This window comes from Monodon monoceros, unplaced genomic scaffold, assembly GCF_005190385.1.
Source record: "Monodon monoceros isolate NGI ecotype Baffin Bay Population unplaced genomic scaffold, NGI_Narwhal_1 Super_Scaffold_21, whole genome shotgun sequence".
NCBI lineage: Eukaryota > Metazoa > Chordata > Mammalia > Artiodactyla > Monodontidae > Monodon > Monodon monoceros.
In genome coordinates, this window is record NW_021703778.1 from 59981302 (window position 1) to 60009118 (window position 27817).

General features: G+C 39.3%; 1 protein-coding gene across 1 annotated transcript in view; it reads right to left on the reverse strand.

The window, feature by feature from the left end:
* MNS1 (meiosis specific nuclear structural 1) overlaps nt 1–27302 on the reverse strand; it is an 83626-nt gene extending 56324 nt beyond the window's left edge. The window contains exons 1-2 of the mRNA XM_029236540.1: nt 27115–27302; nt 25520–25670 (exon numbers count right to left, since the gene is read on the reverse strand). The gene's annotated coding sequence lies outside the window, so the exon portion shown is untranslated. The remainder of the gene's footprint in view (nt 1–25519; nt 25671–27114) is intronic.
* Nucleotides 27303–27817: the final 515 nt, after the last annotated feature.

Genomic DNA, 27817 nt, shown 5'->3' on the forward strand with positions numbered 1-27817 from the left:
CTGGGGCTAATTTGAAGTCCATCTTGTGTAGCAATATGTCTGCTTAAAGATTAATTAAAAATAGGACTTATGGTTTCAGCTTCAAAATACAAAAAACTTGGAAGTTATCACTTCCCTCCTTACTACCAGATAAAGCTGGATAAACTCGAAACTAATGACTTTTCTTGCATTCATCATAAAACTGAGGTCACAGGGCAACCCATCACCCTGAAACGTGGGGAGAGGTAAATCCAGAGAGTCAGAGTCAAAACCTCCTTACATGGAGCAGAAGCCCCTGAAGCCATGAATTAGGAATAATTAAATGGTAATTTTGATGGATTGCTGGAGACTGAGTATGGACTATAATCAGTGAAACTAGTGGGGGCTGCCATGTTAGGGAGGCCTCCACACTTCTCTGGGTTTTGTCTCCAGGAATCTCACCAGGTTCTCACAATGAAGAACCGAAAAAGATCGCCCATGGTCGTGGCAGGAGGCTGAGAAGAAGAATCACTGTGAAATATGTCCAGAGCCTTCTCCACAATAAAGGCCTACTTTACAGAGGAAAAGATTTTACCAGAGCCTTATTCTAGCTGGGGCAAGGACATTTCTCTGCCTCCAGCCTTCCTGTCTCACCTAAGTGGACAAAGGGGATCTAAGAAATATTCGTGAAGGTCCCAGCCCAGGGACACAGCTCTACCAAAAGACTTAACCATAAAATACTTCCCCTTTCCCACACTTTATCACCACACCAACCAATGCTCCAGTGTAATAACAGTTGATTACAGCTGGAAGTCCTTCAAAACACACTCTAACAAGGAATTCTTAGGGAATCCAAAGACAACAGGAGACAAAAACAAAAACAGAGGAATCTGAAGCCTCTGGAACCTACAGCTACAGCAAACATTAAACACAGCTTAACCCCTAGCCATATAATAAAAAACCTCACACTAAAGCCCTGTTTACCTCAGTTCCTGTTACCCAATATACCGTGTCCACCTTTCAACAACAAGGCTAAAGGCAGATTGTTAAGAGGCAAGGGAAAGCACAGTCTGAAAAGCAAAGTAAGCATCAGAACTAGACTCAGCTCTCACACACATGTGGAATTAAACAGGAATTTAAAATAACTATGATTAATATGCTAAGGCATCTGACAGACAATGTGGACCACATACAAGAACAAAAGAGTAATTTAAGCAGAGACATGGAAATGGAAGAATCCAAAGGAAATTCTAGAAATCAAAAACACTGTAACAAATGAGGAATGCCTTTAATAGGATATCAGAAGACTGGACACCACTGAAGAGAGAATCAGTGAGCTTGAAGATATGTCAATAAAAACCTCCCAAACTGAAATGCAAAGAGATTAATAGCAAATAGATAACCCTAATGGGCTTTTAGACCTCACCTTAGACTCAAATTGCTTTCTAACATCAGAAGGGACTTGTGCAAGTGTATGTGTGTGTGTGTATAGGGAGAATATTGTCAATGTTTCTGTCTTTTGGGAGTCTTATAAACCCAGTTACTACAAAAGTAAAATTGACAACAGGGTGTGTACAGTACGAAACACTTTGAAACCAGGATGTAACTATTATTTGCATTTAATCCCGTTAGTCTAGCAACTTCCAAAAGAACTCTCCGAAAATCATGGCTTATGTATATCTTCTCTTAAAGTAGCCTCTAATTACACCTTGTTGACTGGGCTGTCGGCAGAAATTTTGTTGTTGTTGTTTGTTTGTTTGCGGTACACGGGGCTCTCACTGTTGTGGCCTCTCCCGTTGCAGAGCACAGGCTCCGGACGCGCAGGCTCAGCGGCCATGGCTCACAGGCCCAGCCGCTCCGTGGCATGTGGGATCCTCCCAGACCAGGGCACGAATCCGTGTCCCCTGCATCAGCAGGCGGACTCTCAACCACTGCGCCACCAGGGAATCCCTGTTGTTGTTGTTTTGAACACTAATGTATCCCAAGCATTTAAAATAGTGCTTGGAATATAGTAAGTGATAAATAAATATTTGTTAAATGAACAAATGATTGAAATTATATTACTGTTATGCACACAAGAGAAAGCCCTACCAGAAATAACTTTGAAGAAATATTGTTCTTCATCAGTTATTTTATTAATTTTATTTATGTTTTCAAAGAGCAAACTTTTGGTTTTATTAATTTTTTTTCTATTGATTTTTTTATTTACAACTCCATTGTTTTCTGCTCTTACCATCATTATTTTCTTCTGTGTTTGCTTTGGGTTTAATTTGCTCTTCTTTTTATAGTTTCATAAGGTGAAAGCTTAAATCTTTAACACCATTCTTCTTTTCAAATATAAATGTATAACTTATATTTCCCTCTGAGCCCTGCTTTAGCTGCCTCCCACAGATTATGATATGTTGTGCATTCTCATTTGTTCAATTCAGAATATTCAGAGACTTCGTCTTTGACCCATGAATTATTTAGAGGCGTTTTGTTAACTTTCCAAACATTTCAGATTGTCCAGGTGTCTTTTTGTTATTGATTTCTAGTTTAATTCCATTATGGTCAGAGAACACACTCTGTATGATTTCAAATCTTTTTAATTGAGGTTTGTTTTATTGTTCAGAATACTGTCTGTTCTGGTGAATGTTTCATGTGTCCTTGAAAAGAATATGTATTCTGATGTTTTAGGTGAGATGTTCAATAAGGTCAAGTTGATTGAGAATGCTGTTCAGGTATTCTATATCATTACTGTATTTCTATCGATTTGCTTTATTAATTACTGAGAGGAGTGTTGAGGTTATCAAGAATAACTGTGGATTCGCTTATTTCTCTTTTCAGCTCTTTTTTTGCTGCATGTGTTTTACTGTTAGATGTATACATCTTTAAGATTATTATGTCCTAAAAGTATTTTGACATTAACATTCTGAAATGACCCTCTTTTTCCCTGGTGATAGTGTTTGTTCTGAAGTCTTTTTGATATTAATGTAGGCAGTCCAGATTTTATTTAACTAGTGTTTACATAATATATCTTTCTCCTTGCTTTTACTTTTAATGTGTCTTTATATTTAAAATGGCTTTCCTGTAGATAGTGTATAGTTGGGTGTTGCTTTTTTATTCAATCTGACAATCACCATCATTTAATTGGTGTGTTTATGCCGTTTATATCTACATATCATTATGGATATTATGCATGGATTGATATCTACAATTTTGCAAATTTTAAAATATTTGTTGCATCTGTTATTGATTCATTTTCTCTTCTTTTTCTTGCTTCTTTTTGATTAATTTTTGTAGTTCCATTTTATTTTCATTATCAGCTTATTATTTATACCTCTTTATTTTTTAGTGATTGCCCTAAGGTTTACTACATATGTGTATATGTGTGTGTGTGTGTGTATACAGTTTACAACAGTTTAATTTCAATTCCTCCATCCCATCTTTTGTGCTATTGTTATCATACATTTTATTTACATATATAAATCCACAATACATAGGTTTCCACATATATTAGGTGATTTGATAGTGTCATGAAGCTCTCAAATGCTCTGCTTTTTCCTTCTCCCATCTTTCTATCTTTGTGTTTCAGTTTAGGTAGTTTTTATTGCCATATCTTCAAATTTTCTGACTATTTCCTCAGCTATGTCAAGTCTTCTGATGAGCCTGTCAAAGGCATTCTTCATGTTCATTACTATTTTGTTTTTATCTAATATTTCCATTATCTCTTTCTTATACTTTCTACCTTCTCAGCTAAAAATACCCATCTTTTCACATATATTGTCTGTCTTTTCCATTAGAGACTTTAGTATATCAATTATAGTATTTAAAGTTTCACCATCTGGGTCATATGTGTTTTGTTCTGTTGACTGCTTCACCTTTGTACACTTTTTACAGTGTTTTCTCTTGGTTTTGTGTGTGTGTCTCATACTTTTTGATTGAATGCCAGACATCATGTGTAAGACAGCAGAGACCGAGTTAAGTCATATCTATGCCTGGCAACAGCACACCTATTCTCCTACAGTGAATGTAGGAGGTTGACTCTGTATAGTCAGAAGCTGAGCTGGATTTGAACTTTGTGTTGCTTCAGTTATCTTCAGTGCACCACTGTCTTCAAATTTCTCTCATGTTATCTTGTGCTTATGTTGGGGGTTGGTTTTCCAGATTGCTTCTCTCAACATTCCTGACTCACCCTTACCTTTAGGCCTTCCCTGTATTCCTGCATGTCAGAGGTTCTCTCCATACTCGTCTCCTCCCCCAGCAGATTGCTCTTCTTTGTTGCTCCTGTTTACTAGCCAGGAGGTGGGAGGAAGGGGGTTCTCTGTTATCCTGGTCCAGTCTCAGCATTTTAGACAGGTCTTGGCACACTAGGTCTCTGGTGTCTCATATTGGAAAAACTTTCCTTAATGATAAGAATTCACTGTTTTCTTTTGGCCTTTAAAGAAAGCCTAAAACCATCAACCTGACCTGTAAAGGCTTATATATCTAGCCCTTCAGGTTTCTTCTTCAAACTTTGGCCAAAATGGACTTCTCTGAGCTTTTTCTTGTCAGAGGGCCTTTGTATGTGTGGGTTTCTGTCCTTAATAAGAGTATGTGATGACAAAGTCCACCAGCTGTCTTGCCAATGAGATAACACATGCTCTGGATGGCAGAGCAGAAAAAGAGAAGGAGCCTTGCTTCTTTATGACCACAGAGCTACCACACCAGCCCTGGGCTACCTAACTCATGACCTCATGCTATCTGACAGAAAAGTAAACTAATTTGTCTAAGCCTCTGTGTCCTCTTCTCCACCAGGGATTCTATTACAGTTATCCAAATGCAATTCCTAACTGATACAACCACTATCTCTGTTTAATTTCATGGGTGAAAATGATTAAGAAAAACAAAACTTTTTGCAGCATTAATTGCCTTTTTAAATCAAAATCAATGTTTGATTTTAAAGATTATTAGTAGTTAGAGTGGAAAACCTCTAATTTCCTTTCTCACATTTTCCTCTCTCCCTTCTTTATTTTCTAGAAGCTACTAGCCAGCTTCCTTCCTTTAATCCCTGTGATCTCAGTCTTGACTACAATTTTTAATTCTTGGTTTTGTTCTCCAAAATATCCATGCAACATGTTTGTCTAGTAATTCGATAACCCAGAGTCGTGTCATTGCTATCTAAAAATTGGCACTTGCCATCTGCCTTTACAAGGATTAAGTCACTAGCCACTGCAGTAACTGACCTTCAATACACCCTGAAAGGAGTTCAGGGTGGAGATCAGGAATGAGGCACTCTGTGCTCTGGGAACAACTAGCAGAACAGGCCTTCAGATAGTTAGAAACTTTCAGGAGAAGATTTTATGAGCCCAAATACTTGCATCTTCTCATATGCAGTAAGACACTAAAATCATTAACAGAGACATCTGCTCCTCATGACTAGCAGCAACCTTCATGAGCCTAGCAGTGAAGTTTACTTTTTACAAAAAAAAAAGTAAACTTGACTGCATGTATCCACCTCCACTAAAATCACCTATAATACTGACCTTCCCCCTTACCTCTTCAGAGAAGTTCCTCAGAGCTATTTGGGATGCTGTCTCCCAGGCTATAGCCCTCATTTTGCCCCAAATAAAACTTAACTCATAGGTCTTACATTGTGCTTTTTCAGTTGACATCATTTACAAATTGGATAAAAATGCCTTTCATATTTTCAAATACTTCATAGATAAAAATGCTGAGTAAGACTGGGAGAACACAGAGCCCTGATACGCACTACTAGAGTATCTCTCCAGGTGGACCTAGATCAGCAAACTCTGAGTACAATCATTCAACAATTTACCAATGCACTAATTTTACTAATATACTGCCAATATTTCTATACCCTTCTATAAGAATATAATGAAGGAATTCTCCAAAAAGACTTCTCTAAAGTCTAGATACATTATGATTTCTTCATTTCCTTATCTACCTAACACAATCTAATTAATTGCTTGGCATCCAAATGACAAATTCTTTGGTTGCAAACATAGACTCAAGTCAACATTATTTATCTGAAAGGCTCACACATCAATAAATAGAAATGTCTTTGAACCATTAACAGGGTACAAATCTGATCTTTAAATGTTTAGTTACTTGATGAAGGTAAGCTCTATCATGTACAATGGACTTCTAAATCACAATAGGATATTCGTTTTTGCAAGGAAATATTTGTAACTTTGAGACTACTCATTAATCAAATACACAAAGTATGTCACTCATCGATATATAGATTATCTGTTTCATCAGGCAGTTAAATATATCAATACTATTTTCTTCTTAAAACATGCAACTAATATTTCATAACATCACACACAGCAGTAGTTTAAATGCAGTACTAATTGTCTAAATTTACCAAAATGTGGTTAGCACAGAGCCCTGAACATAGCATAGCTTAATAAATATCCATTGAAGGATTAACATTATATTTAGAATGTACTAATTTGAGTGTTAGAATGATTAGAAGGGTAATTCAGGTAGGGAATCTATTATGTGGTGGTGGGGGAAGCACTGCATTCAGTTAGTACAAATAAACTAAGGGGAAGCCATGTAGGTCATCAGAAGTTATGAGAGACAAAAAGAAGGATTTGTGGAATGGTTGCCACACTTTTAAACACAATAGTGAGGGGGAGCTGAATAAAACCAATAGGATTCTGACCAAGTACAATTCAAGTTCTCAGTTATAGAGTATTCACACTGTACTCCCGGTTGCCCTAGCAAAGGGACCTCTACCTTAAGGTAATGACATTATAATAAGAACAAAGTGTACTAATGAAGAAACAGTGATTAAAAATCGAGCCATACATAATCAAGTTAAAACATGCAACAGTCACCTTGAAGGAAATTGTGGTTAAAAGGTATATACAGTTGACCCTTGAACAACATGGGTTTGAACTGCAAAGGTCTACATATACAGGGATTTTTTTCAATAGATACATACAGTACTACAGGATCACTGGTTGGTTGAATCTGCAGATGCAGAACCACGGGCACTGTGGGCTGTATATGGGACTTGAGCATCTGTGGATTTTGGTATCCAGGGCAGGTCCTGGAACCAGTTCCCCGCAGATACCCAAGGACCACTGTATGTGGCAAACACTGAGACCATGAGAAAAAGAATACACAGCACAAATAAAAAGCTTCCGTTGAGCCTTGAAAGAGTTTTTGGGAGCTGCAAATCTTTTGCTCCCCTCTCTCCTTGAGTCACTGGTCACATGATTGCATATCAGCGTTACCTCTACTGCTCTACTCATTGGCAACACTGTCTAAGAGGAACAGAGGAAGGTTACCCTCTTGGTGTTGTATATAAATTGAGATGAAGCCTACTGCAGATTTCTTGACATAACCATCTTCTCAAAGTGTTAGGCTCCTTGAAGTGAGGGTAAGAGATGAGGATCAGTTCAGGATATAACAGGTTCAGTAGCATAGAATTTGTTAATTCCTAATAGTGAAATGTCATGCAGCATTGCAAAGTATTTTAGCAAACATGTATGCTTCTCATTTATTTTGCTTCTCTAACTGAGGATCTTTGACTCTAAAGGAAATTTTAGTTGTAGCTCCTTGTGTCTAGTCCACACAAGGGTATTGTAGAAAGATTCTACAATAATTTATGCTATTTAATAGGGGGTCTGCCAGAGAAAAAGATTTTTGGCCTGACTGTTCATCTAAAACAAAGACAAATTTAATCAATTGCAACGATTAACTGATTTTATCTGAAGAAAATTAGCCTAAAATTTTTTTAATTAATAGTCTTTGCTTTTTAGATCAGTTTTAGGTTTATGGAAAAATTGATAGAATACAGAGAGTTCCCATATGTGCCCTCTTCCATTCACACCCACACAATTTCCACTATGATTAGCACCATACATTTGTTACAGTTGACGAGCCAATATTGATACATTATTCATTATAGTCCATAGTTTACATCAGAGTTCACTGTTTTGTGCAGGTCTACATGGATTTTGACAAGTGCATTATGTCATGTATCCACCATTACAATATCATGCAGAACAGTTTCACTGCTCTAAAATGCCCCGTGGTCCACCTATTTATGCTTCCCTCCTTCCACCCAAACCTCTGGAAACTACTGATCTTTCTACTGTCTCTATAGTTTGCCTTTTCCGGAATGTCATATAGTTGGAATCATACAGTATATAGCCTTTTCAGACTGACTTCTTTCACTTAGTAATATGCATTTAAGGTTCCTCCGTGTCTTTTCATGGCTTGATAGAGCATTTATTTTTATCACTGAATAATATTCCATTGTATGGCTTTTTTAAAAAACAATTATAAGCCCACATGCCTAGAGCTCATGCTCCGCAACAAGAGAAGCCACTGCAATAAGAAGCCCGTGCACCACAACGCCGCAACTAGAGAAAGCCCGAGCCCCCGCTCGCCGCAACTAGAGAAAGCCCGCGTGCAGCAATGAAGACCCAACACAGTCAAAAATTAAAAAATTAAATAAATAAAATAAATAAATTTTTTAAATTATCACATTTAAAGATGTCTCATGATAAATTATTACTATTATAAATGATATTTCATTGTTAAGGACGGATTTATGCCCTCCCAGAATTAAGGAGAAATCTCCTGGTTCATTTCCCTTTGGGATATAGCTTTTCACTCACAGGTCTAGACTAAAGGTCTAGATTACTGAAGGGAAAAAGCTTTCCCTGATAATAAATGATGGATTATACTGATTAATGTTCCCCAATAGTTACAACATAAAAGGGTTGAACATATCGGAGGTGCTGATATGAAATAAGGCATGTTAATAGGTACACACTGTAAGTTCTAACTATGCAGGAGAAATTATTTACAAAATCGTATTGCTTTATAAAATGAAGCAATTAGAACAAAACAATTTTTCTTTTGTTCAGAAAAATGCCCAAATCTAATCTAATTTGCTGCAGCTGGACACCACCTGCAGTTGACTGTTTAAGTACTCTGAACATTACACACTTATCTTTTAAATATTGATAATGCCATTTTTCATTTCCTTGACATGAAATCCCACAGGGAATAATTATGCTAATAAACCTTAATGATTCTTGCAAATAAATGATCAAACCAAATTGCTACTGTTGATTTATATTAATGGATGCCTTTAGGATGAGATTTGCCAGTACAGTGCTGCCTCTTGAATCTCAATTCATCTTATTTAGCTGAAGAGCGTACATAGTTTGTTAAATAGACGGACTGTTTAAAATATAATGTGTTTGTGCAGTTTTTGCACTTCATAATGTTCAAGCATTACCAACTTGCCTTGTGGCAAATCTGCATTTAATGGTTTCATCGTATATAACTTCCTTTTGTACTTTTTCTCTCTGTTATATGCAGTTAGGAAATGACTACGTTCTGGTTGATTCAGAATAGGCCAGCTTCCATGTTTTGAATCTGGTTGTTCTGTTAAGACAATGAAATCTGTTTCTAGATATTTTAGCCACCATAAGCTGGGAATCACATTGACTATGTGAGGATGGGATCAAGTGTCACATAATTGTTTGGGGTGGGGGGAAGGGCACTATTAAATGGCTTATTTGTTGCCCCATTTAAACCTAGAGTAGTGGGTCTCTTCCTCTCCTGCTCTCCCACTTTCACTCTTGCTCTGGCACCCTTACCCACCAAGTCTACAGGGACCAGGAAGTTGCTGACTTTGTAAATTCTGAAGTAAAATTGGAAAATAACTGCAGAATTGCTATATACTCATTTCCAGGGCTGGGGAACACTACACAGAAAGAAGACTTATTCGTTGTAAATACAAACACAATTTTATCTGGGTAATTTTGTAAAAAGCCACTTTTGTTTAAAATACCATATAATTGGGAAAAAATTACCTTCATCCAGATAATTGCCTCAAATGTCCTTTTTTTGGCCTTGAGTGTCAAATTCTAAGCATAGGAGAAAAAGTAGAGAAAAACAGGTATAGGCACAGAATTGAATGAAAGTGATGTAAGTTAGTAGTAAAATAGGGGATTGGAATATATAAAAACTCATGTATATGTAAACAGGGTATGGAACTTGTGATATGAAATAACAGTTGCTTAGGGATTTGTCCAGTGTTACAGTGCACAGAGACTGTAATTTGGTTAGCAGTGAAGCAAAGATGACCACACTTAATTCATTGTGACGAGCAGAGGCATCCGCTTCTGAATTATAAAGCTCTCAATGATTTTTAGAAGTATATGTATACATATTAATATATATGTAAATTATCTTTATAAAGGTATTTTTTTCACTTCTTAGCTTTAGAAAAAGTGCCTAATTTGATCAAATTTGGTACATTTATGGCAATTTTTTCTAATTAAAAATTAACAAGACTCCAACTTACAAACCACTAAATGCATTATTATATTCATTGTAAAATTTTCTAATTTAGCAAAAAATGAGGGGTGATTGAAATATGCAATGATAAAGGAATGATTAAAGTAAATGGTAGCACGTCAGCTATGTACCTAGAGAAATGTGGGTGTGTCTGGAGGGCTGGAGGGCAGGCCAGGGAGAGGTGATTTGTGGGGAGCCTAAGCACCCTCATAGGAAAGGAGAATGACTGGGCACTCAGAACCTGAGGAGTAACTCTAAGGTCCTAGGAGAGGAACAGGGACACAATAACCCTCCAGGAGGAATGGCAGATGAAGAAGGCAGCCCCCTGCGGAGGGAGTCAAAGGACCCAAGCTGGCTGCAGGAACTTGGAGCCAGGCAGAGAAGTACTGGTACAAGGCTGTTTCCATTGTTCTGTCCTCAGACCCAGCCCTGCTACGTCCATTGCTGGAGAGGAGGGAGGAGTAGGGAGTGTGAGGGGGAAAGAGAGAAAGACAGAAGCTGTATCCATCAAGTGATAGAGCTAACAGAAAAGAATGGTCCAGAAATTCTGTAACAAGCTTACCTTGAGGTAATAGATGGCAACGTGTATACGGAAATGTAGTGGAAAACAGTTAATATTAGAAAGTATTGTCCTGGTACCTTATCATCTATTGAGCACCTACTACATGCCAGTCACTTCGTATATAATTGTCTATAATCATCAGAACAACCCAGTTCATTTTACAAATGCAGAAAACAAGATTCAGAAGAAACAACTTGCCAAGTTCACAGACAGGGCCAATAGTGGGACAGAGTTTTGTACCAAGTCTGTCTCCCCAGCTCATGCTCTTTTCATGAGTTCAGAATTTTTCAAACTGTGGATGACGAACAGTATTTAAATAGAAATAGAATAGCCTGAAAAATATTAGAGGGTGTCAAATCTAGTAAGATGGGTATTGTTTTGTGAAACTTCAGTTATTGAAAGAAAGAATGCATGTATATATTGGATCATGACATAAAATGTGTTTCTCACTATGGGTCAAGCTCAAAAAAGTTTAAAAACTACTGACTTAGATCACATTGCCTCTCTTTCCCAATCTTAGGGAGATGCTCTTCACTTCTGAATTATAGCAAATTTCTCATTTTACGGAATGTTTTCCACAAACTATACCAGTCCTTTTAACGATTATGGATTAGTATATCAAGATGATCCTCATTTATTCTTTCCTATGCAAACCTAACCTTCAGTTTTGTTAAAATATGCATTATAATTAATGGCTATAATAAAATGCATATGTTAACAATAGATCATAGATTACATAACACACTTTTAATTTATACATAATAAAATATGTAATATACTAATGGTATATACGTTACACAGTTTATGTTCTGCATAGGATTTATAGAACAAGAATAGTAACTATTTACTGAGTATCCAGTACTCTTTGATTTGTGTCCAGATAAGGAATAACAATTATGTTTCTTCAGAGGCAGAGACTTCCCCATTTTGGAAATGGGGAGTGCTAGGGGAAACTTATCCAGGCATAAAGGCTGTGCCTGGAGAGAAGGGAAACAATGGTTTCAATCCTAATTTTAGAAACAGTCAGTGCCAAGGATTCCAATTTTAGATAAGCAGATACATTTATGGGATTCCAGGCAACAGATCCTTCCATCTAACCCATCTCCCTGGAGACTGTTAGCAAGCTTACTAAATTTGCTTGGTCTTCCATGCAGTGCTTCTTGCCCACATACCAACATGGGGTTCAACACATAGAGGGGAAAACCTTTATTATCATAGGTTTCGGTATACAAGATACTATGGGGAGAATGACAGAATAACCAGGAAAACAAGGTGACTATGGCCTGCAAGGAATTATCAGTCATAAAAGTAGCCAAAAAAGGAAGAATAAAGGAATGAATAGATCCAGAAGTGAAAGAACATATTTCCTTGCTTTCTATGATTACTTAATATTTCACTGGATCTCTAGTCTCTTCTATATTAATATACCCATGGCAACAGTTATCTGCTGTACATCTCTCTATAATACAATCCTGTTCCTTAGGGTTTTCCTTTCCTCATAGATATACCTAAGAAATAGCAAAATTACAGCCCACTAAGGCTAATCCAGCCCCTTAGTTCTTTAAAATCCATTATAGTACCTAGCATCTGGTGACCTGAATTAAGCTAATGTATTTTACTGAATCTACAATACATCAGTGGTAGGATGCACCGTTATTTTATTCATCAGTAAAGAAGAAAAGAACTCTGCCACACATCATCAATTTTAAGACCTATCCCAATTTCAGAAAGGTTAAAATGAAAAAAAAAAAAGTACAGCTTAGAATCTATGAAACATGGAATTTTTTCATGAAGGAGCACAGTTAAGGAATTATAATAATGGGAACGACAACAACCAAACAGAAACAATTACTATGCAGCCCTCACCAGCAGAGTAGGATCCTAATTCTTTTTCAAGTTTTTTTTTTTTAATCCCTCCTTGGCATCAACCAAGGCAATTGTTATACTCTGCATCAGCTAAGGTCTTCTGAGATGCAGATGCCAAGACAGAATTGGTCTGTCAAGACATTTATTTTGGGAAGGGTCTATAAAGGATGAAAGAGGAGGGGAAGTAGAGGTAAGCAGGGAGAGCCTTCAGAACTGCTACAGATCTGACACCCGTAAAAGGAGAGAGGAAACAAAAAAGGAGGAGCCTCAAACTGCAGCACAATTGAGAAAGTCTCTGCCAGGCCAATGGGGAGTCCCCAAGCAAAGACTCTGCATTAGAGGTGTCCCATGTTGGGCCCAAAACACCCAGCCATGCTCAGGCATTGGCTGGGAGCAGCTTCGGGAGAGCGAGGGCTCAGCATGAATGCTGCTGAGATCCAAATGCACAGCAACTGGAGGTTCTTGGACACCCATTACCCTTGCAACAGGTTCTCTTAAAGGGAGATTTGAGCAGAACACCTCCTGGCTGCCACACTGACAAAGGGCATGCCTCCATGCTTCCCACAATTACAGTAGCTGTCTCATTTCTGCTGATCTTCTCATACGTCATCTTTGTTATCAGAGCTACCAGACTGATAACTTCTCAAAAATTACTCTGCATACCAGCTTTTTCTACTTACGTCTTACAATCAGGCCCATAGAATCCTTAAGGGATGGCATGGCTTGCAAGTTACCATCAGGATTAGGTGTCATTCACACCGTCAAATTGGGACCCCTATTTTTCCACAAGTCCACACAGGGCTGCTCCTGTCTCCAGGAGTGTGTAGACCAGGACACGGCCCCTCCCCACTCCCCCTTTGCTGCATAAACATTATGGAGCAGGCTTCAAATTTTAAAAACAGAGGCTTGGAAATCCTTCCAAGCAGACATTCATGAGATGAATTCCCAGAAAAACCCATGTTCAAATAATATTTCATGATCAGATGCAAAGAAGCTCATAAAAGCTTTAAGGATGCAATATGAACCTAGTTACAGGGCTCAGTGGCAAGGACAGACAGTATCTTTGACCTTGAACAAATCATTTAACCTCCCTGATGTGTGTTTCCTCGTCTATAAAATGAACAGAGTAGTCTAGATGATCCTTGAGGCCTCTTCTAGCACTAACATTATATGAAATAAAAGTCAGCTTAAAGATTAATTGGGTTTCTCAGCCTCAAGCAATTAATTACACTGTCGCTGCCCTTTAACAGACCCATCACAGAAGAAAATTTGATTCAACTGACAGATTCTAATCTTCACCAATTCATGTTGATTTTAAGTCCAACACTATTTTTTAAGATTTGCAAATTAATCCTTTCAAAACAGGTTCAATAGATTCCTGGGCAAGGAATTTGACTTGACAGACATATTATAATACTAAGGCCGTTCTTTTCCATTAAAAAAAAAGTCTTTGTGCTGACATTTTTTTTTTTTTTTTTGCATTCAGAACCTCAGCAGAAACTCTACCAGAGTTTTATAAAATGATAGACAGTGGTTTTGTGAAATTCTTTACCAATTTCTGAAGTGCTCAGGGACATCTGATCAGGGATTTTAGTTCTGTCCACACCTACTTCATCTAATTCCATTATGTTTTTCTTATTCTTCTTTGGCTTCTGAGTTTCCATAAATAGCCTTTACCTTGGGTCAACATTGAATTACTAGTAGAAAAGATGTTGGTAAATTTTCTAGCAAAAAAATAAACAAAAACAAACAAACAAAAAAAAACCCCACAGTCTCGATTTCCCGTTAATAAGGAAATATTTTATGTTATCATCCTTTTAACATCTATTCATTTAAACAATGCTTTATTTTCCTACTTTTTCCTTAAATATTACAGTCATATCTAGTTTAGATTTTAAAACTTAAATCCCACCACTTTTAGTTTCTTGAACTTTGATTGCTGGTATCTAGTTTCTACTTTTATATCATGTCCACTTGCATTGGTAATATTTCTGACTACAGAAAGGTATGGAGAATAATATGACACCCATGTTTTCATACAACATAAGAAAAACTATGGCAGCTGTTTTGTGCACTTGTAAATATCACCCTGTCTCATTTTGTCCTTCTAGAGACAACACTATTCTGTATTTAATAGCATTTATCATTCTCATGCATGTCTTTATACTTTTAATACCATGAATCAATTCAATCTCTGAAAAAAATGTGATATTATTTTGCATGCTTTAATGATAAAACTGAGCCATACTTCTGCAAATAGCTTTTAATTCCACATTGTGCTTGTGAAATTACATGGTAGTACACATACATCTACTTTATTTGTTTTCTCCAAGCTCTGGCTTATATTTTTACTTTCTCTAAGATCCCTTTTAATGCACAGAAATTTTAAGTCCAATGTAGTCAAGTCTATCAATTGTTTCCTTTATGTCTTATGGGGGGGGTTGCCTTATTTAAACAATCCTTTAATAATGTGAGTTCATAAAGCTTTTCATGATCCATCTATAATTCACCTAGAATTTACATATCTTTTATATAATGTGATATAAGTATACAATTTTATTATTCTTTTGTCCATATGGATAACCATTGTCCCAGCATCATTATCTTTCCCTAATAATTTACAGTGCACCAATTTCATGGTTATTTAATTACTATATGTTTCCTATAATACTTTTATATAATATTATTATGTAAAATTATAATAATATTTGACCAGATTTGCTGTTCTTCAAACTTCCTTGGCTATTCTCTGCCCTCAGTTCATATATATAAACTTAAATTTCCCTTGCCAAGTTCCATGAAAAAAAAAAAACTGATTGGAATTTCACTGAATCTGTGGACCAATTTGGAGAAAACCCTGTGTCTTTATGATAGTATGTCCTCCCATCCATGTACACGGTACATCTCTAGAATGCCTTTTTAAAAATTTTTTAATTAAGTTTTGTAATTTTCTCTATAAAGATCTTGTGCCTCTTTTTGTTAGGTTTATTCCTAGTTACTTTAAATTCTTTGCTGCTGTCACAAATAATATCTATATCATTTAAGGTCCAAGTAGGAAAGAGCAGCTCATCTGGGTCATTTACAAAGATGTAAGCAGGGTTTAAGGAAACCGGAAATTGTACAGTACTGAGGGGAACCGTTACCACTCCTAACCCTAAAGGCAAGGGGAAGAGGCAATTTTCCAGAACCCAAAGTAAAAAACTGCTACTTTGATGGGAGCTGGGACCTTTGGTCAAGGGATACAGCCAACCAGGAACAACCTCACAGGAAGAGAGGTGAGGCAATATAATCCCCATCCTCTTTCACCCTTCCTTGATCTCCCGCTGCTTAAACTAATGAGAAGCCAAAGAACAAGGGAGCCTCTTATCACTAGTCAATAAGGCATTACCAAGCATGGACAAGAGTAGAGAGTAAATACGGAGGGACAAATAGACATCCAGCACTGTATCTTTTACAAAATTAATTTTCTGCTTATTGCTGTTATATAAGAATGCAAATTGTTTCTGCATATTGACTTTACATCCACTAGTCTTTCTGAATTCCATTTAAAATTATAATCATTTCTGTTATCTCTTGAGTTTCCATGTTTACAAACATTTTTTTGCTTTTCTTTCCTCTCCTTATACCACTAAAAATTTTCCCTTCCTTATTGAACTGGCTAGAACCTACAATAAAATGACAAATAGAAGAACTAATAGGGGCAACCTTAACATATGTTTGACATCTCACCTCTAAGTATGATGTTTGCTGCAGATTTTGTTTGTTTTTTGCTTTATTATTGCAAAAGCATTATATGTACATTGTTAGAAAGCAAGAATATAGATAACTAAATATAAGAACAGAACACTATATTTCTTTACCCAGAGATTATGACTATTAACACTTTAGTGAACTGTGCACATATATACTTACAGATTTTTAACAGAAATTATACTGTATATGCTGTAATATAAAAGTTACACATTGGAAACTGCTTTTCACACTGTAGGTGTTTTATTCCCTTGTTTGTGAAGAGTTTTAATCCTGAATGGGAATTCAGTTTTATCAGTTGGACCCTTCCCTTATACCATACACAAAAATTAATCCAAAATGAATCAAAGACCTAAACCTAAGAGCTAAAACTGTAAAATTCATAGAAGAAAACATAGGGTAAAAAGTTCATGACATTAGATTTGACAGTGTTTTCTTGGACATGACACCAAAAGCCCAGGTAACAAAAGAAAAAATAGATAAATCGGACTACGTAAAAATAAAAATCTTCTGTGCATCAAAAGACACAATCAACAGAGTGAAAAGTCAATCCAGCGAATGGGATAAAATATTTACAAATCATATATCTGGTAAGGGGTCAATATCCAGAATATATAAAGAACTCATACAATTCAACAACAACAAAAACCCAACCAATTTTGAAAATGGGCAAAGGACTTGAATAGACACTTCAAGGAGATACAAATGGCCAACAAGCACATGAAAAGATGCTCAGCATTACTAATCATTAGGGAAATGCAAATCAAAACCACAGTGTGATACCATCTCACACCTAGTAGGATAACTACTATTAAAAAAACAAAACAAGGAAACAACAACTGTTGGCAAGGATGTGGAAAAATCAGAACTCTTGTGTTGGTGGGAATATAAAATGGTGTAGCTGCCATGGAAAAACAGTTTGGTTCTTCCTTTAAAAAATTAAAATAGAATTAGCATACAATCCAGCAATCCTACTTTTAGGCATATACCCAAAATAACTGAAAGCAGGTCTTGAAGAGATATCTGTACACCCAAATTCATAGCAGCATTATTCACAATAGCCAAAAGGTGAAAGCAGGCCAAGTGTCCACAGATAGATGAATGGATAAACAAAATGTGACATATACATCCGAGGGAATATTATTCACCTTTAAAAAGAAATGAAACTCTGACACATGCTCTAACCTGGATGAACATTGAAGACATTGTGCTAAGTGAAATAAGCCACTCACAAAAGGACAAATACTATCTGATTCCACTTGCATGAGATACCTAGAATAGTCAAAGTCATAAAGCCAGAAGTAGAATGGTGGTTGCCAGGGCCTGGGGGAAGAGACAAGAGCAGAGAGTTATTGTTTAATGGGCACAGACTTTTCAGTTTTGCAAGAAGAAAAGAGTTTGGGAGATGGATGGTGGTGATGGTTGAATAACAATGTGAATATACTTATGCCAATGAACTGTACACTAAAAAATGGTTCAGATGGTAAATTTCATGTTATGTTTATTTTACTACCGAAGTCGGCTACCAAAAACAATGTGCAGGTGAATGAATCACTCTCTCCAGATGGTCTGATTCAGGAGGTTATAGGTAGAGCCCTGCATTCCCCTCTCACAGTCTTCACAGAAAAGCCAAAACAAATTATTTGAGATTCCCTTAAATGAAAGGAAGTAGGATGGAAGAAGCAATAGAAGAATGCAGTATAAATAAATAAAAAACTAAACCTGATTCCTTTCAATTCTACTGGATGCTAATCTTTCCGAATGCCTTCAGTGAAACCTTGACTTTATATTTTAGAAATTATTCTCACCTGTAGCGGGCAAGATACCAAAGCCTTTACCAACACTGTTATAATTTCAGAGAGAAACTGTGGTTTTCATTTTAAGTTCCCTTTTCTCTCTATTCCATTTTTCCTTTTTCTGATTATTGCAGCTTGATTTTCTTGTGTTTCGTTTTAAATAAATACAACTTAACTCCTCAAACTTTCTTAAAGCTTGATGTCTAGAAACAGATCCACAAATTGTATCATTTATTCAGGTTGCATTTATACCTGTAGCTAACTTTCTTCCAATCACAGAAACTATGTTACTGGTAATCACGTTGCCCTTAGGGTCACTGTCTCCCGCTACTGACTACAATAATCTTTTAGCATCCCTTAGCAAACGTGTCAAGTGGATGCTTGTCAGAGATAACAGAAATTTTACCAAAATACTATGGAGATGTGGTCCCAACTCTAAGGAAGCATAGAGATGAGTTCATTCAGACACATGAATGTAAAGTATAAAAATAACACACATTTTCAATAGAATTTTCAAAGACATTTGCCTGTTAACTGTTTTTATCCTCTTCCTTTTACCTCCACTCAGAACACCCACCTACTACCTAACTGGTTCATAGTGGCCCTTCAATAAATATTTGTTGAGTGAATAAAGACAGAGCAAATTCAACTAGAAAAGACAACATGATAGGAAGAAACACTTCTCTTAAACATAAAAATCAACAGGCATTCTAACATAGAAGTTTAAAATTTCCAAATAAAATACCTAGATTAAGGAATACATGTGCTAGAAATGTTTTAGGTTTTACAGAGACCTAAGTCGGCTACCAGGTCAAAATTTAAAATTCTGTTCTTAAGTTTTATGCTTTCTTGTGAGAAAAGCACGTTGTTGAGTTTGGTGAGTCTACATCTTGTTCTGCTCAGCTAGGGAAGGCTTTTCGGTATAGGAAAATACAATTCCTTGATTGACTTATATCTTTTGTGATGGACAGAAATGGCTATTCCGGGACTTGCAATGACAGCAATGGCCACTCCTAACTTAACATTTAATATTACCTTTGCTACCAATAAATTACCTAATCCAGCTCCCACAGTTGGATCTAACTTTAAAGAGGGAATCTATCTCATTGGTTTCAACTCTGCATGGAAACTTCTTTGTTGCTATTTTATTTAGTTAATTGTATATATTAAAAGAATTAGCAGTTCAACCGAATCTATCTGCCCCTTTCTTTGTCCCAGAAATTGTCCAAGTGACTCTCAACCTCATCTTACACCTGTGAACTCATTCTGAGCAAACAATAATACCTAATATTTACTGGTTTTACTATGCACGATCAGCACTTCACATGCATTGTCTAATTATTTTAACAACTCTAGGAGTAGGAGCTCTGGTCATTGTAAATTTAGAGAGGAAGAAACTGAGGATCAGAGCAGATAGTTTAGGATGCCTAACATAATACAACTACTAAGTTATGAAGCCAGGATTTCAGAGTCACATGCCAAGCCACTAGACTATATTGCCATCCAAACAAAAACACTGAGTAGAGCCTCCCTAGCAATAAACCAAAGCTGCAAGGAAAAAAGGGAACTTCCCTCATCATCCTCAGTTGCTGGGAGTAGTGCAGGGAGAGGGATATAGGCCCATGATGCACCTGATACCAACTCCTAGTTCCAACCACAATATTAGAATTCCAGACAAGTAGACCATCTCAAATAAGAATCTATTATTTGTGGGGCTTCCCTGGTGGCGCAGTGGTTAAGAATCTGCCTGCCAATGCAGGGGACGTGGGTTCGTGCCCCGGTCCGGGAAGAACCCACATGCCGCACGAGTGTCTGGGCCCGTGAGCCATGGCCGCTGGGCCTGCGCGTCCGGAGCCTGTGCTTCACAACGGGAGAGGCCACAACAGTGAGAGACCCGCGTACCATAAAAAAAAAAAAAAGAATCTATTATTTGCTTAATGCTCGCTGGGACATGTGTTGAACTTACTAAGTATAACTTCTTTGCTCTTTCATGTCCATGTTTTTGCAGAGATGAACAAGGTATAATTTAGTCTTATTTCAGAGACCAAATTTGCCGGATTGAAAAACCATAGCAGAAAGAAGGTCCTTTTTGTCTTTGTCCGTGTGCTAGGCCTGAGCAATAAAGCCAACAATCATGGGTCCTTATTGCCTCAATTACATGATAAGAATCATCTTTTCTTCCTTTACGTGGGTCGTCTCAGTTTTATTTCCCATCTCTGAGCCGCAGAACACATTAATTCTCAATTATGCTTACTCAGGGCCCCAGTTGGCAGTCCTTACACAGACAAAACTATAATGGGAAGCCTGGGTAATTAGTTCCTCCAACATCATCTAGGCTGAGGGTTTTATTTATTTATTTTAAAGAAAATTCTGGGACATGGACTCAAATGAGCCTGCAGGATTAATGAGAGTCGAATCTTACTTTTCTAATCAGCCGGACTGGCCACTGCAGATGGCCAAGAAACAATCTGAGAGCCCTCGTACATCCTGTGAGTGCTTCACAAACTGCTAAATAAGAATGACAACAACATCAAAAAACAAAGTTCTCGTCTGCATATGAATATAGCACGTGTTATGGACAGAAAAGTGAAAGTATTTCAGAAGCGCAGCATGAACAAGAAAAGATTTCTCACTAGTAAAGCCAACTCAGTGGAGGGAGATTCTTAGTACATAATTAATCAAACTGCCTTGCAATAGATACCCAGACTAATGTTAGCAACCAAAAAGCGACGTTAACATGAAAACACTAGGTGTAATGGATGCTGTGTCGTGTTGCCCAGATCTGTATTCTGGTCTAGGGACTTATTTTCCTAGATGTTAGGAGTGCTGTCACTAGATACCCCTCAGCTGTCAGTCCTCTCCAGAAATTGCCCTTGGCCACACAGCCCCCTCTCTCACAGGGGATCAGCTTGCATCCAACGTCTGTCTGATGTGGGAGTTTGAAACCCTAGCTTCCTCACTGCAAGGGGAGTCAACTCTAAAAGGCCACCCCAGCTTTTCTGAAGAGCTCTGCAAAGACTGAGCTGAGGCCTCTGTGGAAGCTGCACTGATCTCAGCTTTTCCCTCTGCCCAGTCCTGCCTCCTTCCCTTCCACAAACGTTGACCCCAAGAGTGCTCCCTGCTACATGCTCTGCATGCTAATCTCCATCTCTGAGTCTACTTCTCAGGGAACCCAAATTGGAATACTAGGGAAATTAAATTCTTTGTTTCTAACGTGTTATTAAAATATAAGTATTACCTTATAATAAGGAAATGTTTTCAACTAGCATTTAAGAATACTATAACATATTGTTTAGGCATTTAAAAATCATTATTTTCTTAAGGATATAGGTTGGGCTGGTTGATTTACTGTGACAGAAAAACAGTCAGGAGGGTAGACTACCAAACTGTCAAGCCCCCATATGCAGGAAATGATACTGGGGATTGCGGAGTGCAACAGGAAGTACACGGGAGAGGGAGAGATTAGGAGGTTGCTAGTCCCACTGGAATCCACACAGAAAGTCTTTTGTTAAGGCCTATAGCAATCCAGCTTTCTATAGGACTGATTCCCTCCAGTGACTCTGTCAAAGGCATTACAGCATGGTGAAGAAAATTTAGTATGGCCATCAGCTGCCTTCCCTCTGCTTTTAGTCCCTTCTGTTCTTGGTCTGATCTCTCAGAAAATCCTTTTTCCTGACTCTTTTATTAGTCAATAGACACATGCTGAAGGCATTTGAATTTTGGTAGAGAATTCAAGAGGCGGTGAAAACCTTCCAACATAGAGGCATGAATCTGAATTGCCAATGGGAGAGTTTCAGACACCATGACTAGAGGAAGGAAGGAAGTTTAGGGCAGACAGCCTGCCTACCGGCTAAGGCAGAGACTCTCCTAAAACACCTGTGACAGGGTCTTTAATTAATTATGCCTCGTGCTGAGATTATTCATCTACCTCACAGTGACAACTCGGTAGTACAGTCTGCTTCACTATCAGTTTGAATTCCAAGTCTGCATTTAACAATTCATTCAGGGCTTCCCTGGTGGCGCAGTGCTTGAGAGTCTGCCTGCCGATGCAGGGGACACGGGTTTGTGCCCCGGTCCAGGAAGATCCCACATGCCGCGGAGCGGCTAGACCCATGAGCCATGGCCGCTGAGCCTGCGCATCTGGAGCCTGTGCTCCGCAACGAGAGAGGCCACAACAATGAGAGGCCCGCGTACCGCAAAACAAAACAAAACAAAAACAATTCATTCAACAGATAACTACTGAGAAACTACTGGTAATAAACAAAACAGACAAGTCCCCTGTCTCCTCCTGGGGGGGGAGGGAGACAGAAATAAACAAATACCATGATTTCAGATAATAATAAGAGCTAAGAAGAGAATAAAGCAAGGTTAAAATAGAGGACCACTGCGGGGAGGGATAGTGACCATTTTAGCTGGGAGAGGCTAGGTCAGCAAAGACTCTTTTAAAGAGATAGCATGTGAGCAGAGATCTGAACACTGTAAGCATCAAGCCACATGAAGATCTAGGCAAAGAGCTTGCGAGGCAAAGGCTATCACAAACAACAAAAAGGAGGCACAGCAGGAACAGAGTGAATGAAGGGGAGAGTGAGGGAGAGGTTGGATAGTAGGAAAGGTCAGATCACAAAGAACCTTGAAGGCCAGACTAGAGAGTTTGAATTTTGTTCTATATATAATAGGAAGCCAATGGACAGATTTTTAAAGAGGAAGAAATATGATATGATGTAAGTTTTTGAAGAGCCCTTTAAGGGCTGTGTGAGCTGTAAAGCAGCAAGAGTGAAGTCAGGAAGAACAGTCGGGAAGCCATGGCTGTGGAACAGTGAGGGCTGAGAATGGTGGTGGCAGAGGTGATGGGAAGTGGTTGGGTCTAGAATGTAATTTAGAAATAAAACTATCAGAATTTGATGATGGATTAGATGTGGGGAATGACAAAAACATTTACTCAGGGACTTCCCTGGTGGCACAGTGGTTAAGAATCTGCCTGCCAGTGCAGGGGACACGGGTTCGATCCAGGAAGATCCCACATGCTGTGGAGCAACTAAGCCCGTGCGCCACAACTAGTGAGCCTGTGCTCTAGAGCCCGCGAGCCACAACTACTGAGCCCGAGGGCCACGACTACTGAAGCCCACGTGCCTAGAGCCTGTGCTCTGCAACAAGAGAAGCCCCCGCTCACCACAACTAGAGAAAAGCCCACACGCAACAACACACAAGGCAGCCAAAAATAAAAAATAAATAAATAAATTTATTAATAAAAAGAGTTCATGTACCACAATGTTCATTGCAGCACTATTTACGGTAGCCAGGACATGGAAGCAACCTAAGTGTCTATCGACAGATGAATGGATAAAGAAGATGTGGCACATATATACAATGGAATATTACTCAGCCATAAAAAGAAACAAAATTGAGTTATTTGTAGTGAGGTGGATGGACCTAGAGTCTGTCATACAGAGTGAAGTAAGTCAGAAAGAGAAAGACAAATACCATATGCTAACACATATATATGGAATCTAAAAAAAAACAAACAAAAAAGCTTCTGAAGAACCTAAGGGCAGGACAGGAATAAAGACACAGATGTAGAGAATGGACTTGAGCACTCAGGGAGGGGGAAGGGTAAGCTGGGACGAAGTGAGAGAGTGGCATGGACACATATACACTACCAAATGTAAAATAGATAGCTAGTGGGAAGTAGCTGCATAGCACAGGGAGATCGGCTCAGCTCGGTGCTTTGTGACCACCTAGAGGTGTGGGATAGGGAGGGTGGGAGGGAGACTCAAGAGGGAGTTGATATGGGGATATATGTATACATATAGCTGATTCACTTTGTTATACAGCAGAGACTAACACACCATTGTAAAGCAGTTATACTCCAATAAAGATGTTAAAAAAAAAAAAGCTCCTGGTGATTCTTATGTGCAGCTAAGACTTAGAACCATTGATTTAAAGATTGGGAATAGGAGGTGAAGCCAAAATGCCTAGAATGAAAGGGGCCATCAGTAAGGTAGGAAGAAAACCAGCAGAGTAATGTCTTGGAAGTTAAGTGAAGGGTATGTTCCAAGAATGAAATGGTCAGCTGTGTCAGATGCTGATGAGAAGTTAAGTCAAAGAGGGAAGACAGGGCAAGAGTGGGGTGACCTAAATGTGAAAATTTCTGGTGGGGCTGTGGGGATGAAGGCCTGCCTGGCATGGAGAGTGAGGAAGTAGAGACAGATGCTGTGTCCTGTGTTCCCTCTGCCCCAGGACCACCCAAGTCCTGGGCTCAGATCCAGGGACTCTGGCTGCCCCTTGTCCAGCAGCTTGCCCCTCAAGTGATACCATCTCAAGTACTTACTCATTCAGCCAGGCAACACTGACTCCACAACCTCATTCAATACCTGCTGAGCACTTAGATGTGCTAGTCATTGTTAGGCAATGGGGATAGAAAGTCAAATAAGATACACTTCTTGCTCCCATGGCATTTTCAATCCATTGAGGAAGAGAGTCACAGATAATTACAACAAAGTAGTCATCCTGATTCTACATCCACCGTGTCTATCTACTTTCCATTCCCATTTCCACTAACCTAGTTTAGGCCTTGAAAATGAATAACAGTGTCCTAAGCAGCCTCCCTATATCCAGTCTCTCCCTTCTTGCTAATCTAGTTTAAACATTGCAGCCAAATTCCTTTTCCTAAAGCACAGCTCTGTTCACGTCATTCATTAATTGTGGAAGCATACATTTAGCACCCACTAAGTACAAATTCAGTCTTCCCTCCTGTGATGCTAGGGTCAATTTCTAGTTCCAAAATCCTGATTTTGTAATCTCAATCAGAAGTAACCATAGCAGTTACCTAGTCCATGCATGAATCCTCTTTGTGAATCTCTATAAATCATAAGTGGATAGGTGGATAAAAGCACATCCAGTTGGTCCTTAAACCTCCAAGGATGGAGAATTCACTTTTCAAAAAGAGTTCAGTACATGTTCAAGAATTTGGAAATTTTTATAAATTCTTCCTTTGTAGTGCTTCCTGCTTACTAGTTAGAGTGCAAGCTTTTTGGCCAGCATTCAAGGTCTGCTACAATTTGACCCTGAGGCATTCTGGTCTTAGCTCCTAATATTCTCCTTCATGTTTTCTTCCCTGAATGTGCTTTCACACCACCACACTTTCCCCTATTCCCTCATAGCCAGATCCTTCAAGATGGGGCTCAAGTACCACCTTCTCCATAAAACCACCCCGAGTCCCTCAGCAGACCAATCATCTCCCTCACCTGAGATCCCTCAGGCTTATTTTTACCTTCCTTGTGGGTTTCTCCCTTTGGTGATTGGGGCACGACTCCTATCTTCCATGCTTCACTGAAAGGTCCGTGAGAGCTGGGCCCATCTCTTGGGCACCTCTGTCTCCTGCACAGCACCCAGCACAGTGACTTGAAAGTTTCATTAGACACCTGTGGGATAAATAAAGCAGCAATTCTCTGGATCTGTTTCCCATTATGTGCAAGAAGGAAGCTATATTAGCTTTCCTACTGACTCTAATATTCTGATTCCCAAATTTAAAGTAAGTCTTAGATACTTATTGCATGACTGATATTGTGGGATTTTTTTTTTTGGCGAGGGGTTGGTAAAGACATGAAAGAATTAACTTATAAACAGACTATGATAAAATGTTAGTTGTAAGCAACAGAAAATAACAAAGGAGCTCATGGAGGGAGGAGATGCATGGGGTCAAGAGTCACCGTGGAAGGTTAAGAGGAAGAGAAGTTCCTTGAACCTGGCTTTGAATCTCCATATAAATAGACTCCTCAGGCCCTGGGCATTTGAAGCCTGAAACAAAGGCTGAGTCAGGGACACTAGAGGGAGCCATGGCCTGTAGGCTGGAGAGAAAGCTTCCGGGCTCAGTCAGCCTTGGGTTCACGGATCCTACATTTGCTTAGTAGATTGAGAAGGATACACTTTATCATACATTCAAATGCTTCCATAGGACAATTTCTAAAATGAAAATTATTTTGAGTCTATTTTCAGTTTTTACTGGTGTTAAACCTCTTCTGAGGAGATCAATATGAAGTACTTAACGTCTGCACATTTTATGTCGTTTTTGTCTGTGAATATCTCCTGAATCTTAACCGTGAGCTAATGGGGGTTTGGGGGGCTGGAAGTAGAGAAGGATCAGGTGAAACCCTGTCCAATGACCTCCCCGCTTGCTCAGACTGAAGCCAGGGTAGTCTGTGACCACTGGTTCCCAGGGCTGTCATATTATCAGGCCAGGAGACCAGAGTTTGCTGCCTACACGTTCAAATATGAGGCCTCTGTGGCAGATTACAGCAAAGAAGTCACCCCTCTAGCCTTTTCCCTCAGTCCAAATCCACAGATAGCCCTAAGCAAGGTGTTTTTTAAAGTACCCGGAAGTTCTGAGGCAGCAATGGGAGCTCAGTCTGGCCACCATCAGCACTGCCAGTGCCTGCCTGACAGATGGACATGAAGATGGAGGCCCCCATCCACGGGCGGGTGATAAGAATGAGGTGTAGTTGGAAGGTGGAAAAAGGGAAACTGGGTACAGCCCTGATGTATTGTCCTACCTCAAACAGGGTGACATTAAACAGTGTGAAATGCACATCTACCACAGGATTAGAAGTGAATCATATATTTTTGCCATATATAAATGTTTACTTAAACTAAACTTTGGGATAGAGGAACTTAAATAAAAGGTAAAAAGGATATCGTACCTCTAAAGAATTAGTGACTTAAAGCTTGCCCAGGCCAAAGGGACAAGAAGCCTCAGAGCCAAGAGGGAGGACATTAGGGGGTACCCTGGCTTGGAGCATCTTCCCACCCTGCCTACCCCCGTTGCCACCAGACAGAAACCTAAACAATCAGAAGGCAGGAAGGCCTCACCAGCTGCTGGAGTGCCCAAGAGGCTGCCTTTTCATCCAGATGCCACTTTCAGAACTCCCCTTGATGTGGCAGTTAAGTTGGAGACAGGAAGCTGAAGGTCCAGGTCTAGAGGGGAGAATGGAGAGGAAATTGTGGGACAGGCTTTGAAGCTAAGAAGAGAAGCACGTTACCCAGCACCTCTCTGTTCTGTTCTGTTCCCTGTGCTGCTGTTCTGACATCCTGATGCTTTCCCTCTCTCCCTAAATCCAAAGGGAATAAGCGACAGGAGACAAAAGAAAGCAAGCAGACCTGGAGAGGAGATGGCTTTGGCCACTGCACATGCCCAGCGAGGGGAAGCCGGGTGAGCAGAAGCGCCAGCAGGGCTGAAGCCGCTACTCCGGTGGACGGGGAAGGGCGGAACTGGGTCGCAGGCAGGGTCGGGGAGAGTGAGCCTTCTGTGCAGGCGGGAGGGCGGGGCGGTGACACGTGAAGGCAGAGTTAGGGGCGAGCTGGGGCCTCAGTGGGGAGGGCTCGGAAACTCCTGGCCTGTGCATTTCCGAGCTCACTCAACCACTCCCCTCTTCTCCCAGAAACAGGCCCAGCCTGGCTTCCCCCCCCCCCCCCCCCGGAAGCACAAACCCGGGGGCGGAGCGGAGGCGGAGCCGAGACAGAAGTGGGCCTCACCTGTCTCCCCTCCAGGGGCGTGATAACCAGGCCAGGCCCA